Here is an 18,747-nt window from a genome sequence, read left to right as displayed (position 1 = left end):
AGTGAAGAAGTGGGGGAAACCCCTTGGGGCGAACTTCTGATTTCCTTCCTCCAGTCTTTGCTGTCTCACATAGGTTTTCCCAAGGGGTCGGATTATCTAGGTCATAAATCTCACTATAGGGATACTCTGAAAGTAAACAAATGAAGATAAACAATATTGCCAAAAGAGGCATCTAGGAATTGGACAGTTGGTATCAGAATTAGCTCAAAGCCATCTGGAAGTCTTTGTAAGGAGGAATTGGCTAGCAGTCTAGCTCTAGAAGGAAAAAAATGTTGGGTATTTTTTCCCCAGCATTGTGGGTTTTTTAAAAAAATTGTAAACAGAAAAACTTGCCAAGTACATTAACAGAATGGAAATGTACAAGCACATAATATTGATTTCAGATTCAGATGTCTCATGTTTTATGTTTAATTATGATTGGAAGTTAAATAAAACAGTTATTTAAAACATTAATATGGTTACTGTGTATCTCATTGACTTGTATCTGCTATTTTTACTACAGAGTGGCTAGATACTTTCAGCCCTGTATTATTCCCTCTCCTGGAAAAAGCAGACTAAAAGTTTTGTGAGATTGACTGTACAGAAGAAATGGCAGCGTTTCCCTTGAGAGGGATGCGGTTAGTAGCCATGTGAAGGGGGATAACTGCAAACACTCAGGAGAGAGAAAAGGTGGGTGAGCTAATATCTTTCATTGGACCAACTGCTGTTGGCAAGAGAGACAAGTTTTCAAGCTGCACAGAGCTCTTTTTCAGGTCTGGGAAATGTTTCCTGAAGAGCTCTGTGTAAGCTCAAAAGCTAGTCACTCTTCCCAACAGAAGTTGGTCCAACAAAAGGTATTACCTCACCCACTTTGTCTCTCTAATATCCTGGACCAATACAGCTACAACAGCACTACATACAGGTCCTAGACCTGTGTCTCAGGAGCCCCAGACAATGTGCTTCCTTTCTGCTTCTTACTTGTCATATGCATGGCAGCACTGCCAGCTCAGGAATGCTCCAAGTGTCTTATCCACACGCTGCCCTGACCCCCTCTGTGAGCCAGAAGAGGTATGGGACTGCACTGAGCTCATTAAACATCCATAAGGATTTCCACCAATAGGCTGAATTGCCAATTGCCAGGATCACCACCCCTAAAATCCTGTAGAAGGCTTACGGGTACAGGGTAGTGCAGGCTGGGGAAAGGATGCACATGCAGTATTGTCATAAACAGATAGCTAACGGTTAATGTCTCTTTCACCTGGAAAGGAGTAACCTGAAACACCTGACCAGAGGACCAATCAGGAAACAAGACTTTTTCAAATCTGGGTGGAGGGAAGTTTTGGGTGTGAGTTCTTTGTTCTTTGTCTTGTCTCTGACCCTCTTGGCTCTGAGAGTGATCTTTCTGTCTCCTGGCTTTCTAATCTTCTGTTTCCAAGTTATAAGTACAAAGATAGTATGACAATAAAGTTTATATTGTTTTCTTTTGTATTTACATGTGTGTAGTTGCTGGAATGTTTAAATTGTATTCTTTTTTGGATAAGACTGTTTATTCATTTTTTTTCTTTTAAGCAAATGACCCTGTATTTGTCACCTTAATACAGAGAGACCATTCTTATGTCCTTTTCTTTCTCTTTTATATAAAGCCTTCTTTTTAAGACTTGTTGGAGTTTTTTCTTTAGTGAGGACTCCAGGGAATTGAGTCTGCAGCTCACCAGGGAATTGGTGGGAGAAAGAAGTCGGGGGGAAAATCTCTTTGTGTTAGATTTACTAGCCTGACTTTGCATACCCTCTGGGTGAGGGGGGGAAGAGAGATTAGCTCTTGGTACTTCGGTTTTCCAGGACTGGAAACAGGGAGGGTGGAGTCTCTCTGTTTAGATTCACGGAGCTTGCTTCTGTATATCTCTCCAGGAACCCAGGGAGGGAACACCTGGAGGGGAGGACGGGGAAGGGAAATGGTTTATTCCCCTTTGTTGTGAGACTCAAGGAATCTGAGTCTGGGGGTCCCCCAGGGAAGGTTTTGGGGAGACCACAGTGCGCCAGGCACTGTATAGATTCCTGGCTGGTGGCAGCTTTACCAGGTCCAAGCTGGTAACTAAGCTTGGAGGTTTTCATGTTAACACCCATATTTTGGACGCTAAGGTCCAGATCTGGGAAAAATGTTATGACAAGTATAGGCTCTGAACTTCTCCTTTCACAAGTTTTGCCTCCTGTCTGCTAGGATTTCTGTTCCTTTGCTCTCCTCTGCACTATGCTGTGGAAGGCAACATCTAGCCCTTGGTAATTAACTTAAAATCGTTCCTTTGTATTTAGCTTTTCCAGCACACACGATGATATGAGAGATCAACCCCTCCTCTGAGAGCTAGCTAACATTTATGTAACATATGTAGGACCTTGGGTCTGATCCAAATACAAATGAAGTCAATGAGTGTCTTTTCATTGACTTTTGTGGCTTACAGTCAGGCCCCTTGACTTCAGCAGAAGTTTCTTGTATGTTAACTTCTTTCTTTGTTTAATTAAGATAAAAAATACTCATTTCAGTTAAGTTGGTTAATTTAATCTGCACATCACTGAGGTTGCTTGAAGTCACCAGATGTGAGGATTTATCTGCAATATAATGAATAATCTCTTGGCCAAACTGGAGTGGAAAATAGATTTAGTCGTGGCCAGCCTCTGAAGAATCCCATTGTTTGCAGAACTCCAATTTAATTTGAAGCATCTCGTATCAACTGCTATTGATAAGTGTAATATTTCACCACTATGAAACCTGATGAGATAAAATTACATTTTCATTGTAAAATCTGATTCAGTTGTTGAAACGATGAGCTAGTAACGTATTGTATTTCATTATGTATTTTGCTAAGGCAAGAGCATGGCTGGTGATTTAATAGTAGACTGTAGGTGGTCAGGCTTTTCTTTTAATGCAGAATTAGATAAGAATGGCCTGTGATTCATGCACTGCCAGTGTGTCTAAATCTAATCTCTCCATCTCTGGCTACTATTAAAATTGGGCAATAGCTGGCATAGTTTGAATCTGCAAGATTGTTAATAATGGCCATTAAAAACTCATTATTTTGCAAGGGTCTGTAGTTGAAGACAGTTGTTTGTCTACATAACTTGGCTAAAATGAGATTACTTGTATTTGAAAGACTAATCTGTGACCTTTAAGCGCATATAACACAATTATAGAAGTTAAGACATACAAGAAAAATACTATTGTATGCCGTGATCTCTATTCAGGATGGCACTGATGTGTGTAATTAAGTCCCATTGAAGTCAATGAGATTTAAGCATGTACCTAAAGTTAAGCACATCCTTAATTGAGGTCTTGAAGAGGGACAGATTTAAGCACATGCTTACATGTTTTTCTGAATCAGAATCCTAAAGGGAAATAAGTTTAAGTGCAGCAGTTGGACCAGAGCTTAGTTATCTACACTGATGCAGGCTAAATCTATGTATTTATCACAAGAGATTTTTTGCCCATTAATTATGTGGAGAATCCAATTTCAAACTTTTTGCCTGGCTTCATGAATTTTGAATTCCATTTGTGTCCAAAGAGCTTTGGAAACACCGAGAACTTTTTGAAAAGTTATTAAGTTTTGTACAATTATGGAATCCCCAAGGTCTTCAGCCTGAAAATAGTTTTCAGCTTAAAAATAAATAAATAAAAGTAGAGACTAATATTTGTTTACACAAAAGATTTAAAGCTGAGATTCTGAATTTGGGGTTTAGAAGACACTGTAATAACACCAGAGGAACATAAACATACTAGCAATTTTCTCCTCATGTTTATATATGGAGATATACCTATCTCATAGAACTGGAAGGGACCTTGAAAGGTCATCAAGCCCAGTCCAGTCCCCTGCCTTCACAGCAGGACCAAATACTGTGAGATTTTTTCCCCTAGATCCCTAAATGGATTGAATTCACAATGCTGGGTTTAGCAGGCCAATGCTCAAACCATCCATCCCCATTTTGTCTAGTCTTTCTTGGACTTTTTGTTTCTTTCTTGCATACCTCAGTTTCCAAAGTATCACAAAAGACTTCAAGTATGAGTTATTTCCTTGTTGGAATTAAAATAAATTGCCACAAATATAGACCACTGTATCCTGGGCTACTTGGTTGATAAGTAGATATACTCTTGAGTAGGGATATTAGACAACAGAGCAATGTGCAATTTATAACTCACATTTATAGAACAGCACTAAATCTAACAGCTGTGTTCAACCCTGTGTTCAATTTTCCTTTGACTGATTCTTCCATTCTTCCATGTACCAACAGCTGTGAGAGTCTGGTTCTAATTCTCTATTAGCTTACACCTTGTGTAGTTATTTATGTCTGGGCAAAAGCAGCATAAAATTACAGGTGTATATTAGCGGAGAATTCAGATTTTATTTTTATACACTCACTTTGCACAGGTATAAAGCACTACTCAAGCTGCAAGGTACTGTAGATCAGGCCCTAAATCTTAACTTCTCCCCACACATTTTAAAATATTTCTTAAGGGCACGTGCTTAGGTTGTCATACTAATTCATGTACCCTTTAGCCACCCTATCCATTTGTCAATTAAAAACACCCTGGGGTTGAGGGTTTGTCTGGAGGATTCATGTTAGGGATACCTCCCTAACTATAGCTGTTTTGCTTTACAAAAGGAAACTCATCTGATTTCAGTAATCCTCTCTCTCAACCACTAGGAATCAAACCTCTTCAAGTCTGTTTGTTTTCACTTACATACCTTCAAGCGCTCAGCTGTTAATCCAATTCATTAGTGAGCAGTTGGGGCATACAGTAACAGTTAATCACTTCTATGGGTTCCCATCTTAGATAACTATTAAAACCTATGAATCTGTGAATAATATCTTCAATATGGATATTAGTTTCATACCTTTACAACATTTCCTACCCACGCATAGTTTGTGACAAGCTTTCCTTAAATATACCACTTAATCACTCCCTCTGTTTTCTCTCACTTCATCTATTGACTTTGTAATGGTGTTATTTAGTGTGGAAAAGCATTTTTGAGGAGAGAATTTGTATGAAAAGACACTATATAAAATAAATTGTATTGCATTATAATTTATACATTTGCTGTGAATACTGCCTTAGGTTATAAGCTTGCAATTGTAAAATTTCAGTACAGAAGGCAGAAAGATGGTTTCTCAAGGAATATCTTTTCTGTCTATAGCATTTATATTGGTACTGTCATTTTCTGCCCTAGCTTGTTCAATTTATATATCTCAAATCTCACAAACATACATGGTGTTCATGATGGATACAATTGCTGCACTTGGTAGCCTGTTTCCCACCTAATTTCCTTCTACCTAAAGAAATGCTGAACATCCTGCTTTTGTAGTAGTTGGTCCACAGACCTTGTCCAGAACAATCATTGTTCTTAAAGGGGATGAAATCTCCTATTTTCCAGTCAGTGAGGGATATTTGATTAGGTGCTCCACACCAAGCCTTCCCACAGAGCAGGATCTCTGCTTATGTCCAGTCCATTTGCCATGCTGAGACTGACATCAGCACATCCCATTGAATATGCTCTGGAGAGTCCCTTCAGTGTGTAAAAATAACTTGTGGCACCTTAGAGACTAACAAATTTATTTGAGCATAACAAGAGTATGGCAACACCCATTTTTTCATGTCCTCTGTGTATATATATCTTCCTACTGTATTTTCTACTTCACGCATCCGATGAAGTGGGTTTTAGCCCGTGAAAGCTTATGCTCAAATAAATTTGTTAGTCTCTAAGGTGCCACAAGTACTCCTGTTCTTTTTGCGGATACAGACTAACAGGGCTGCTACTCTGAAACCTTTCAGTGCTTGTGTGTGTGTGTGTGTGTGTGGGGGGGTGTCCCCCTGCTGACCAGTCAATCAAGTGAGCAACAGAAGTAAGGTCACACATGAAAGTTGGTGTGGTACTCTTTTCTGAAATTGCTTGCTTTTAAAATTAGCCAGAAAGTGTTGTGTATAACAGTCATTTGCCTCCACCTTCCCTAATAAATTCTGCAAATGCTAGAAGAATAAATAAGAGTTCTGTCTGACCTTAGGATGCAAATGCCCCAAGGCTTCTTTAGCCTTATTTTTCTTTGCTGCAATGTCTTGTATGGCCACTGCTTTCCTAGTTGCTGAGACTTTCTGCATCTCCTAATTGCTTATGCATTAATTGTTTAATTTTGTTACAGCTTTGCTTTGATTTGTTCACATTGCCACTTATTGAGCAAGAGCAGTGAGACAACTTCGCTTAACACGATACTGCCTGCCATTCAGAAGAGACAATTATAGGCCTGGGTGTTTCAGCCAGTCATCATGACCACAACTTGTTTTGCCTATTTGTCTGCATTCATATCACCTCAGGCTATGGTCTTGTCAGAGCTGGTAAGCAAGGCAGGGCTGGGCTGCAGCAGTGCTTGGATGGAAGCTCTCTAGAGAAAACCAAGGCAGAAGAAAAGCTGAGTTGATAATTCAGAGGGTAACATTTGTTCCCCCAGTGTGTACTGAACCAGCACACTTCATGTTAGCAGCACATAATTTTATTGTGTGCCATGCTATTTGGTGTTCTTAAAGCCATAGTGTCTAGATTCATGTGATTAGATGAGAATCTCAGATTTCATTAAAAAAAAAAAAGAATAAATTTCTAACCCTGCTGATTGCAGAAGAAAGTCTTGAAAACATGACCTCGAAAAGCAAATAGGAAAACCCCCCTCAAAATGTATCCATTTTTTAAAAAAAATCATGATTATAAGCCAATCTTGTGATTACTGGAGTCTGACTCATGATCTGGGAGGCTGGCAATACTGAGCATTGTGCTGGTGCAGGGGCGCTACCTTTCCAGGGAGACATACAACCAGATCCTGACTGTCATGGTTACAGGCTACACCTCTGACTCCTCTCCGGTCTTTCCAGTGCACTTCCTCTGTTCTCAGGCCTCAAGCTATTACTTTTCATGGGGGGTGGAACAATGCGGTTCTCCACTTTTAAACTGGGTCCTGCATTATAGCATCCTGTGTATTGACCTTACTCTGCAGTTTGGACTGGATTCAGGGACCTGCAGTTATTCCCTTCAGTGACTAGTGCATTACAATTAATCAAAACAGTTTTTATAAATATAGCTACTGTACATTCTTAAGAGTAGGAACAAAGTCTAACTTAAGGATTTATAAAACAACAACAAAAGGTCTTCATGCATGTCTACCTTACCTAGAGTCCTAGATCGGCCTATCTTACTCTACACCCCTAACCTCTGTGGCGCTGGGTCTCAGTCTTCTCTTGAATGCTCTCTCCACTTATCCTTGAATCTCTGTCTTTAAATCCAGCCAAAATTCTTTCTTCTCAGTTTCCAGGGCATGGACTTAGTGCCCCAAACTAGTTTAATGAGCTTTATGGGGGGCTGAGCCAGGGCATCAAAGTGAACGGCTGTCGAATTGTCACTCAAGTGTTTGCTATGAAGCATATGTCTGGATCTACCTCCTCCTTTCTGGTTGTACTTCCTGACACTTCTGTTGTTAAGTGAACTCAATATATGCATACAGTAATCATCACAATAAACCAATCAAGATACAGTATTCATAAATTAGTACAGACAGTTCCAAATCCATAACACTGACCACTTGTCATGACAGATCCTATGTTTGAGAAAAGTGGAGGTGTGGGGGGTTAACACAGCTGTCTTGGAACAAGCTCATGTTCAGTATTGTAGTTAGAATCTAGCCCTAAATCCTACCTTCAGTTTCCCCTGGATATGCTATTCTTCAAGAACTATCCTATATTTTCATGTAGTGCTGATATACACTCTTAAACTATTGCCACCATTATCCTCAGAGTTGACCGTGCTTCAGTGGGGGGCAAAGTGGTTACTATTTGAAGACCTTTAAGCATCAGTTCAGGAAAAGTCGCAGAGTGCAAGAGGAGAGATACTCACCTACTGTCCTGCCCTAAAAGCCCAATCTCTAGCCAGGGAAGGATTTCCCTGGTGGAGGAACTGTGGAAGACAGCCATAAGTCTGCCTTCTGAGGATCCCCTACCCAATGCTGGCATAAATGGTATGCTGGGAAGAACTGCAGCTTGCAGTGCTGTGAGATTTCAGAAAGTGCTGCAGCCCAGAGTGCAGCTCAGGGAAAGGTTGCTGTAACTTGGACTGGCCCCCAGCACAGTCTAATGCCTTGTCTACAGAAAAAGGAAAAGTCGATCTAAGCTACACAATTTGAGTTACATGAATAGCTACTCAGTTTGAGTTACATGAATCGATGCAGCTTAGATCTACTTACTGCAGGGTCCACATTACGCGATGCCGATGGGAGACTCCCCTTTCACTCCCATTGACTCCTCTTACTCTTTTCGATCCAGTGGAGTACAGGAGTTGACGGAAGAGCGATCGGCGGTCGATTTAGCGGGTCTTCATCAGACCTGCTAAATCGACCACAGGCACATCGATCCTCCAGTAAGTGTAGACAAGCCCTAAGTCAGGCCAGGGGTTCCTCCAGTCCCCAAAACAGTCCAGGATGGGAGGGCACTAAGGTGTCTTGAACCCATCTCAGCACTTTATGTGGCCTGAGAGATCTGTACTGCCCATATTTGAGATGCAGCACAGAATCTCATTCAAGGTCATTATCACTGTAGAGCTAAATCCTGGCCATGCTGCTGCCAGACAGCATTGTTCTTGGTCAAGCAGATCCCTGAAAAGCTCATCATTTTAATAAACAAATATTTGTCACTGGTGTATCTGTTTGCACCCACTACCCATTGGTTTACCTTTTGTCACACTCATAATCTGACTGGTATCCTTCTGTGAGCCATGGACACTCTAATGGCACTCTCTTGGACAATCAGTCATATTAAAATTAACTTATCAGTTGTCCAAAAAGAAATTGACATTTATATGAAAAAAGGAATTTTAATATAACCGTCATCACTACTGCAACTTGGCTTTAGCTCAAAATCTGTAATGAATTAAAGCATTTAGCTGATGAGAACATTTCCAAACATCTATCAGAATAATAAATATGGCACAGAATCTATTTAAATACATTAAAAGTTTGCTTTGTTATTGAGAAGTAAGGCACCAATTCTGTACTGGTGTTTACTTGGTTGTACATGTTTGCCTATCTATGTAGCTTTCATGTTTACCTAAAAATATCCCTATAAAGAAAAGAAATCATTAAAAGCACTTTTGGAAAAGAGTCAAAGTCTCTTTTGTTTAAATGCATGTTCAAAATAACTTTCCTTTCTTTTACATGCATTCTAAACAGAGGTACAATTAACTTTTTGTTAGGGATGGATCCAAACTCAGAATGCCTGCTGAGGACTTGGGCTTTTTATTGACAAGGAAATGTAGTCCTTGCTGCAGCTGTACTGAGCAATAGTGCCATCTAGTAACCTGTTGGATGAAACTTATATAGCATATTTCGGCTAGTTATATGAACATATATTGCAATCTTTTCGGTGTTGCCACTTTGTTGCGGTTGTAAATTGTTCCTGTGCAGGATCCCTCACAAAATTCCAATTCTTTTAGGACTGAGCTGGCTTCAGATAAACCATATTTGTTTTTCTTTTTTCAGCCATTAGCTGCTGGCCTTAAACCTGGCCACCATGACACTAATGGAATTAAAGTTACAAAGTGTTACACAGGCTTTTGAACATGTGACTCAGTCAGTCAATCTCACTGGCTGCAACCCAGCAAAACACAATGGAAATTTACTCTTAAAAGTCGGTATAAAGGAATCTATTTCTCCTTGACCCCACTGCACAGAATTCATTTCTTCAACTGAAAAAGAATGATCCCTGGCAAAATCACATATTCTTTGTATCCACAGATGAAGGATTTTTTATATTTAATGTTGTTTTGTTTATATCCAGAGCAGAAGATAGACCTGGAGATTATTGCATTTCTCTTTCTATATCACATACAAACTTGTGTTATTTTCTTGCTCTAGTTTGTCACTTTGTTTTGTAATTTTATTTAAGAGCATACAATGATGATTGTGATAAATGTTTTAGTAGACCATAGAACAGGGCTCTGTTAAGCGTACTAAGCACAGATAACTCCAAAAAGTCTGAAATGTTGAGAGTAGAAGAGACTATGAAAGAGCCACACAGCTGGGATCATATGAGTTAACAATGTGAGAACATCAACACAGATAACTATTTATATTATTAAATGATATTGTCGCTCATTTTATTAGGTCTTTATCTGAAATCTTAAGTAAGGAAGGACACCTGTGCTTAACAGATAACTTTTCATTTTTCCTCAGTTAAACAGCACACATTAAGAAAACAAAGGGACCTACTACAACCATCTTCCATGGTGTAAAACTATATTTTAATCAGTACAATGCTATGCAGGTAGAAAAGTGACCTACCAGACATGGGCTGAATCCTGCTCTCCTTTCCACTGCTGTAAATCCAAAATAATTCTACAGAAGCCAGTGGTATTACCCTAAAATTAAATAATATAACAGAGCAAATTTAGCCACTTATTTAAACATAAAACCTAGGTGCCCTAGTCATTGACCAGACCCCATTGTGCTAGGCACTGCATAAATACAAAACAAAACAATTCCTGCCCCAAAGAGTTTACAATCTAAGTACAGTATAAGACAAGAGACAACAGATATGTGTGTGTGTGGGTGTGTGTGGGGGGCGCATTGTCAAGTTTTTTGTAGGCATAACAGCAAAGGAAAACTTTAAGGCAGGTTTGGAAGGAGGATATTGAGGTTGTTTTGAGGATGTTTATGGGGAGCTTCACGCAAGCATGAGAGGAAGAACGAAGGAGCTTGTTTGAAAATTTAACAAGGTGGCATCATGGATTGATTGGAGGTAGGAGATGGCTTTTCAATACTGAATTAGAGATGATAAATAGAGTGTGGAAAGCCATGAATGCCTTGAAAATGAATACAATCAACTTATGTTTGAGGGAGTAGAGTAGAGGGAGCAGTGGAGGGATTTGAAGAGAGTGGCGATGTGGTCAAATCTGTGAGCTAGGAAAATGAACTTTGCAGCAGCATTCTGAGTGGATATGAGCAGGGCAAGATTGAACTTGTTAAGGCCAGGGAGAAGGACTTTGAAGTAACTGAGATGTGAGATGACGACAGGCTGGACAAGAGTTTTAGCTGTGTGAGTGGACAGGAAAGTTCACACCTTACAGATTTTATGCAGAAAAAATCTGCAAGATTTAGAGATAGTCTGGATGTGAGGACCTAGAGAGAGGTCCGAGTCAAAGATGATGCCCAGTTTATGGGCCTGAATGACAAGCAGGATGGCGGTGCTGTCCATAGTGACTGAGAAAAGAAATAGAAGGGCAAAGCTAGGATGGAAAGATTAAGCACTCTGTTTTAGTCATGTTGAGCTGGATTTAGAGCTAGATTTCAATGAGGAGATGTCAGAGAGGTGGATTGAGATTATAATTTGGATGGAAAGAGACAGGTCTGGAGTCGAGAGGTAGATCTGTAAGTCATCAGCATAGAGATGGCAGTTGAATTTGTGTTTGTGTATTTGATTACCCAGAGAGAAGGTGTAGAGGAAAAAGAGAAGAGGAACAAGGACAGAGCACTGTGAAATGCCTGCAGAAAGCTGAAGAAGGGAAAGGAGAAGCTTCCAAAGGATCCACAGAAAGAATGATTAAAGAGACAGGAGGAGAACTGGGAGAGGCCAGATTCCCAGGAGACAAGGGAGGACAAGATTTCAAGAAGAAGAGCATGGTTGACTGTGTAAAGGCAGTTAGCAGGTCAAGGATGGAGGCTAGAGTACTAATTCAGAGCTTTGGCTAGAAAGAGGTCATTAGAGACTTTTGCAAGAGTACTTTCAGTGGAGTGCAAAAGGTGGATGCCATAATGGGTGGGCTGTAGGGTGGAACTGGAGGAAAGGAACTCCAGACAGTGATTGAAGACAGAATGTTCAATGGTCTTATAGATGAAAAGGAGAAGAGAGATGGGGCAGGAGCTGGAGAGGCAAGTGGGGTCAAAGTGTGTTTTTTTAAGATCGAAGAGACTAAAGAATGTTTGTATTGTGAGGGAAAAAAGACAGAAGAGAGTGAGAGGTTAAAGAAAAGAATAAGGGTAGAGATGACAGTTGGTGTGAGGGAGATCAGAAGATGGGAAGGGTTGGGATGGGGTCACTGAGGCAAAAGGAGGAGTTAGAAGAGTAGAACAGATGAGAAATTTCTGCATCTGCAGGGAAGAAGGAGGGAGAAAGTTGTAGGAGGTAAAGGGGGAAGGAAAGGCCAGCTCAGGGAGGGGAAAGATTAGCCATATTTTGTCAATATTCTCTTGGAAGAAGTTAGTAAGATTATGTGCAGAAGCAGGAGGAGTGAGGAGGGTTGAGGAGTGAGTCAAAGATGGCTGGGATCATGGTTTAGGAGATTCAATTAAGTTGGAGTAGTAGAGATATTTAGAGAGGTAGAGGGCAGAACTGAAGGAGGAGAGAACACATTTGTAATGGAGGAAGTCAGCCTGTTCATGGGGTTTCAACCAGGGACACTCCACAGCATGAGAACTGGAACATCAGAAAAGATGTTTGGAGTGAGTCTGGACTGGGCATTGGTAGGGCAGACCTTCCAGTGGGAAAAAGGGTAAAAAATGTCAAGGAGTGAAGGAGAATGAAGCAAAGAAAGAATTACAACCATAAAGATGGAAGGAAGGGAAGAGAGGATAGGGAGGAGAAGGCTGAGAGAAGGCAAGAAGTCATCAGTGTTGGACTGGAGGTCATGGAAACACCAAGTGATGACAAGGCATGAGACAGGGAGGAGCTGATGGTCAGAGAGTGGGAATTCATCAGAGAGCTCAGAGAGAGAGCAATACTTGGTAAATATCAAGTCAAATGAACAGCTCTTTCGGTGAGTGGGACAGTTGAATCAGCTAGAATGAAGAGCTGAAGGCAAGAAAATGTACAGCTGAGGGGTTGGGTGTATCATAAACATGGAAAATGAAGTCACTGAGAATGCAATTGTGAGGATACTTTAAAGACTGTTACACTATAATACTGACTCTGCTAACATTCGACACTCCTGAAGTCCAGTAAAGGGTATAGACTGCTGCTTATTTAAAACAAATACATTTTTAACAAACTAACCATGCATCTAGAGTAGTCCTTCTAATGAATGGGATGTCACAATGGGAAGGTCACTGGGTGGCAGCTAATAATTGCCAATTGGCTAAAGACAGAGAGAGTCCCTGAATGAGTGTTGGGTAGGTGAGACTGGGAGCAAGAGATCTGACAATTCTGCACAAGATAGAACCTGGGATATAGTGAGACATAAAAGCAGCTAAAGAAAAAAAAGAATTTTTAAAGTACTACTGAAGTTTGTAGGAGAATGAAATATTCTACATACATAGCAGATGAATGCCCACTAGATCGCTTTTCATAAGACACATGATACGAAATCAAATTAAATAGAAGACCTGATGTTGCTAGCAGAACTCATTGACTTCAGTGGGGATTTCTTATCTGGAGGGCTTTATAGGGTAGGACCCTAGAAGTTTAAATTTCTGTAAAGACTGATATTTCTTCATTAGTATAGAATAGGAAAGAGAGAGAGAGAGTCTCTAAAATCAAAGGATAAAAACCCTAAAAAATCTCCTCTATTCCCCCTCAAAGTGTTTGTAATACTGTAACTGAGGAGATAATCCCATCCTGTACTATGCAGGGGAACAGATTAAAATGCTCATGTAGACTATCTCCATACATATCAATAGAAAAACTGAACTTTTGTATCTTGTTCTTAAGGGGCCAGATCATCAGCTGGTGTAAATCAGTGCAACTCCATTGATATTAGCTGAGCTACAGCCATTTACACTAGCAGAGGATATGGCCCTTAAGTGTTTAACTTTTCATGATTGATCATTTTTTGGTAAGGACCTCATTCTTCTTAGTGAGGCCTGTCACTTGCTTAATGGACCTGGGTAAAGTAGGGCTATGGACAATTCACTAACATTAATGAAAGCTGCCAGTGTTGATGAAAGGATGTACATGTGTTGTTTTTTCCCATTCCAAAAATGACTACAAAAATCTAAGCCCTTAATTTAATGAGACAAATGCCTAGTCTTGTCCTACAGTGCCAGCTAGAAATATATTTTGATTGCTGTCAAATACAGTTCTTAGAAAACATAATAGAATATATATCAATGGTATTAATTTCTTTTGTTTTTAGATGCAGGTAAAGTTAACTTATCGGACAGCAAAACATATAGTCCTAAGCAAGACAATTCAGAAATTGTATTTTTCAGGTGCTAAGCAATTTGATATTTTTATTGGGTATATTTTGGTTTCAGTGTCCCAAGAAAAATCCAGCAGATGAGTCTTACAAAGGTTTCGTAAGAAACCAGCGCAGAAAAAAATCCTGGTTCTGGTAGAGAGGACAGTCATAATCAAAAGCAAGGAAGTGAGCTCAGATCTGTGTCAAATCGAGAGCTGCTCCTCTCTGTATTGGCAAATAATCTAATAATATTTTTCATTATAAGACTGAAGATTTAAGGCTGATTAGAAAGTATTGTTGAATTACTCTTGTACTCGCTATAAGCTAGTGGCTGATCTGACTACAATATGTTCCATTTTTTATTTCTGTAATATCATACATTGCTTGTTTTCCCTGCTGATGTGCCACCTAGTCTGTGAGCTCATCAGATCTCACAAGTTTAGCAGGGTCAGGTTAGATGTGGATCCTCTAAGGAATGCACAGTTGTTTTAAGTGCTGCTGGAAATTTAATAGGTAGTGTTCTCCCCTCTGATTTGGTACTGAACTAGTGCCCAAGCATAGTATGAAAGGGCACTATGCTGCTGGAGGTGCTGCCTCTTGGATTATAGATTAAGTAAAAGACCGTATTTCTTGTGAGCATTGACTGTTACTGCTGTGCAAGCCCTTCCAGGGTTGGTTTGAAACATTCACATTTCTTTCATGTCAGAACTAGAGTTTTTAGGCTTAGTGGCAGCAGGACTGTCTTGTAGTTAAAGCATTGGGATGCAGGATTCCTGAGTCCAGTGCCTGACTGTGCCACAGATTTCTGGTGTGACCTCAGAGAAGTCATTCTCTGTGTTTCAGTTCTCCATCTGTAATGGGGATAATAATGCTTAGTGTCTCCTGTCCTTTGTCTTACCTATTTAAAATGTGAGCTCTTCAACATAGGGAACATCTCTGTGTGTTTGTACAGTTTGCACAGGGCTGGTTAAGGTCTCGAGGCACAACTGTAATAAAATTTTAATAATAGTAAAGGCAGATTTTAATCTCCCCAAAGTTGAGGGCTGTTCACATTCAGGGCACATTAGAGATATAGGACCTCATTATGCATACGGGGAATTTGAATCCTGATCTGGGTTGAGATTCCAACTTCTCCAAAGTTTCAGGTGTGCATATCAAGGGTCTGATTTGGAAACATTTGTAGTCAGAACTGGTATAAATCACATCAGTTTCCAAGTCCTGAAGGTTTGAGTTTGAATGAAATTGACTCTTCCGTGCCTCATTCGCCTAGCGAACCAACAGGCAAAGTTCAATTCCCCATTCCCCTGTCAGTTAGCTTATTTGCCAGAAGTCCATTAGAAATTTTCAGGTGGTTTCCACTGCTCTCTATTGGTTTAAACTGGGGGAGGAGTAACTCCAGAAATCAGCAGAGCTATAGATCATGGTTTTGTTCCATAACCTAGTTTGGCCAATTGGAACCAACTGGAAATTCTCATCTGGTATTTCCACTATGGAATGCAAGTGGAGCTAGCAGCCATACTATATCATGGGATGTTTCTCAGCCAAAAACTATAATCAAATATACACTGGAGAGCAGCAAATTCAGAATGTTCAGGAATATTCGGACAAAGCAAAAAAGTTTGTGTTCAGCTTAACCAAGAGCTCAGACTAAATCTATGTTTGAATGCACTACAGTAGGTTCATAAATAGAAGTCAGCTTTGAACAAAGGCTAATTATATGAATGTGTTCAGGACTGGAGTAGAATATTTTACAACTCTTTACAAAATACACCATGGCACTTTATCAAAAGCAAGGATTTTAACAACAGTGTTCCAGTTCGGGTAATCATATGTTGAATCCTAAATTTCCCCTGAAGTTTTAATTGGCTATGGTATTTGTCTTGCTTATTGTCCCCAACTGTTGTGTAGTTGTATTTTCTGTTAAACTGTTACCAGGTTTTACTTCAGACTTGGCTGCTAGTAGAGTGGATAAAGTGATCTCTGATTATACATTGTTTATGATGTAGTTTGGGATAAAAAGTGCTAGATGGATCTAATCCTGTGCCATTAAAATCAATAGCAATTTTGCACTAGGAGAAGGATTGGGCCTTTTAAAAGTAACATTTTATTGCATTATTGTGCATGGACTGGATACGTCACTGAGGAGTTCTATAGATAAGAAAATTTAGTTTCTTAGCTACTGATCCTGAGAAATTAAGTCAATGACTTTTGTGGGTGCTCAGCACATCTCAGGTCCATGCCTGTAAACCTTTCTAGATTTGCATAATGGATTTTTATAATTGTATTTTAATTGGTTTACACATTTAAAGGCCTTATTAATGTCCACAGGCTTTGCTGTGAAAATGCAATCCTGGAAATAATGACCTATATCATGAAGGTTACTAGTGTTTAGTTCAATAGGTGGAATTTCTTAATGTAAATATTGTCAAATGTTTACTAATGCAAAATGCAGACTGTGATCAAGTGCACTGTTCCAGTAATTTAGAATACAACAAAACTATAATCCTTCTTAACCACCAATCTATTTGTGTTTTTTTTTTGTTTTGCTTAGAAACATACTGTTCTTCGTTCCATTTAGTACCTTAGCAAATCTATGAATGCCAATATTATGTAATTGTTTTCAGTCTCCTATACATGCAAATAATCTCTCTGAACCACAGTTAGCTTGAATTCATTCCCACTTTTTCTTGCACTCATTTTCAATTATTGTCATGCCTTGGTTGTTACAACAGAAAAGTAATTTTGTGCTCATGTTTGTGCAACACTGAGAGATGGACACTGCACGTTGGAGCTTATTATTATTTCTTGAGTTGTAAACAATACTTAAAACACACCTATACAAGAGTTCTTGGCACTCTAAAAGCTAGGCTTAAAAATCCCATAGAGCAAAGTTGTCACTAGCCTTAACACAGGTTTTCAGGAATATATGGAGGCTTAAAGCATGTAGGGAGTGGAAGGGGGTGGGAAGCAGATGGAATCTTGGCTCCACTCCCAATGTATCAAAGTTGGCCTCGCAGGACTGAGTCAATACAAGGTGGCGGAAGTAACCTGCACCCTGTAAAGGACTGCAGTAACTACTCCCCCCACTCCTGAGCAAAGAAAAAATAGGGAAGGAATTGTCTACAGCAATCAGAGCTCAGAGCTGTCACTGCAGCTTGTGTAGACACATCTGCTCTAGCTTTGATTTGGCTAGCTTAATTAACAATAGCAGTGAGGTCTGCCCATGACCTTGGGTATGTACCTATTGGGTTTCTGGGTATGACCTTGGGTATATACTTAAGCAGATAGCTGTCCACGCTGCAGCAGCTTCACTGCTATGGTTACTCGAGCTAGCTAGATCAAAGTTAGCTTGGGTATGTCTAGACATGCTGCAGTCACACCTCTGACTGTAATGTAGACATACTGTTAAGTCACAATACTTTCCCAGCTCTCCCTCTGAGGCAATGCAGTTACATGCCACCCCACATGCAGGCCTAGAAGTTAGGGCACAATCTAGCCCACAATTGTGACCACTCACTGGCATCAAAATAATCTACAGGAAACAAATTAGTGTAGCTAGCCTATAAATGAAGGCAGCAGAAAAGCCCCTGTCAAGGACATATCTCAGCCTTTGCCCAAACCATAGGGAATATAATATAAATATAAAAATAAAAGTATCAAAGAAAATCCCCAAGCAAATTTGTTATACAAAAAATGCCCTTTAGTTTGAGAGAAATTTCTTTAGGAAGTCCTCTACGGTTCTGAGAATGTGATGGATATTCCTCCCCACATCTTCTAACTGGAAAACAGTTCCTCACTTTCAGAAAATCTGAGAACTACTAAAAAGAATGAGAAGTGCTTGTGGCACCTTAGAAACTAACAAATTTATTTAAGCATAAACTTTTGTGGGCTAAAAGCTTATGCTTAAATAAAATTGTTAGTTTCTAAGGTGCCACAAGTACTCCAGGTTCTTTTTGCTGATACAGACTAAACAGGGCTACCACTCTGAAACCTGAGAACCACAAGACTGCTCCACCTAATTCCATATTAATTCTAGGCTTCAGCATTGGGAGTAAACAGGACACTGCCTTGGGCTAGCCAAAGACCTCCCTCTCCCCACATGTGGGGTTAGCCCGCGCCGCTTACCACTCCCTCACCAGCCCATGCCGCTCATGCTCCCCGCCCCGGCCCAAACCGCTCATACCCCTGGCCTGCACCGCTTACCCCTCCTCACCACACTGGACTGACTTGCACCACTCATTCCCCTCGGCCTACTTGCCGTCGGCCCGAGCTGCCCGTCAACCCACCCGTGCAGGGCTGCCTAGCTCGAGCAGCTGACCTGAGCTTTCCCTTCCCTCACATGGGGCTGGCGTTGAACCCTGCATGTTCCTCAGTGCCCCCGCTAAAGGTCGCACTCCACTTTTGTTTTGGCAAAACTGGGCATTTGTCAAGAGCAGACAAGACAAATGCCCAATTTTTGGGATGGTCAGGACAGGGCTTAAAAACGGGACTGTCCTGGTCAAAATGGGACATATGGTCACTCTACCTTGATGTCACTACACTGAAAGAAGAAATGGTACCACACTATTGAAAAATGCTGTTT

The sequence above is a fragment of the Gopherus flavomarginatus genome, chromosome 1, assembly GCF_025201925.1.
Source record: "Gopherus flavomarginatus isolate rGopFla2 chromosome 1, rGopFla2.mat.asm, whole genome shotgun sequence".
Lineage (NCBI taxonomy): Eukaryota > Metazoa > Chordata > Testudines > Testudinidae > Gopherus > Gopherus flavomarginatus.
Note: the sequence above shows the minus strand (reverse complement) of the source record.